Consider the following 1,578-nt stretch of genomic DNA (forward strand, 5'->3'; position numbering starts at 1 on the left):
CGACGTGTTTTGATTTTGAAACGTGCAGTGCTCATGTTTATTCAACGAAGTCAAACGGCACAAATAAATCAATGTATGGGAAACAGTGGTAATGTATATCGAAATATCGGAAATGTGTTTAAAAATCATATCACCGTTATTGAAAAAAATTATATCGCGATACATATTGATATTGAATTATTGTCCAGCCCTACCTCATGGTAGGCTCAACAGTCTCCACAGAATGTAAGTTGTACCCCAGAGTGTCATTGATGCAATTCCACCGCAGACCAAGAGTGAGTTCCTGAAGGTCGGTACTGCTTTGTGCTAACCAGCGTTCGCTATTTGCGGACCTGGACTCTGGAGGTAGGTGTTGGGAAACCGATGGCACATTGCATGCCCACTGTCTAATCTCGAAGCCCCCTTCGGAAAGGAGCTGGCGCAGCCCATCCACTATCGCTTTAGCCTCACTTGTCGTTGGTACACTGTGAAGGCAGTTGTCGACATAGAATGAATGTTCCACAATATCAACTAAGTCGGCCATATCATCTTTGTGCCCTTGGACGTGGTGTTGGAGGGCATGAATGGCACAACAGGGGCTGCATGTAGTGCCAAACGGAAGCACCTGCCACTCATATATCTCAGGTTCTGCTTCCCTGCACATGTCTCTCCAAAGGAAACGCAGTACAGATTTGTCCCCAGGCAGCAAGCGGACTTGGTGGAACATACCTTTGATGTCCCCACTGATAGCAACAGTGTGCTGGCGGAATCTCAGGAGGACACCTAGTAAGGATGGTCCCAAAGTTGGCCCTGGTAGCAGCTGATCATTCAAAGACTGTCCTTGATGTTGGAAGGAGCAGTTGAAGACAATTCTGTCTTTACTATTGTGTTGCACCATGTGGTGCGGAATGAACCAGGACTCTGCACTTTTGTCCGCTTCCTCTGCAGTTATCATAGCCACATAACCAGCTGACTCCAACTTACGGATCTCACTGCAGTAAACTTTAGCCCTCTCAGGATCCCTAGTAGCAACTTGTGTATAGCAAACTTCCTCATAGGCTTGGATACTGACGACACCTCAAAAGATACAGATGATCCTGCGAGTTCAGTGTGACACTGGCGAATTGTCTGCAAGGGGAGCAATTCAGGGGTACCTGATAATTTAAGCTGCTGCACTACTGGCTGAAGCACTATTGTTCTCTCTGACCCATCATCAAGAACTGCATAGCAGAACCATCGCGGCCGCAAATATCCGATCAAATGGAACACCACAAACAATATAAACATCAGAAATAGCAATAGCATGCATAACATATAATAACTGCATACAATAGTGTTCAGACTTACTTGTATTATATGAACACATTACAGAAAACATAGCAGCAGCATAAACAAAGACAGACAGCGGTCTTCACTGGCAGGTAACACTAATAATCGTCCCTCTAGGAAACATGAAATTAACTTTAGTTCCTAGTTCCTAAAATAGGCTTTCTGACAAATACCACGAGTTTTCGTTTTTTTTTGGCGTACTATTTATACGCACTTTCATGAGATCGGGTTGAATCAGCAGCCATCTAGCGCTCATCTCCCATCTCATTT

Source organism: Sinocyclocheilus rhinocerous, unplaced genomic scaffold (genome assembly GCF_001515625.1).
Source record: "Sinocyclocheilus rhinocerous isolate Xijiao unplaced genomic scaffold, SAMN03320098_v1.1 scaffold31, whole genome shotgun sequence".
Taxonomy (NCBI): domain Eukaryota; kingdom Metazoa; phylum Chordata; class Actinopteri; order Cypriniformes; family Cyprinidae; genus Sinocyclocheilus; species Sinocyclocheilus rhinocerous.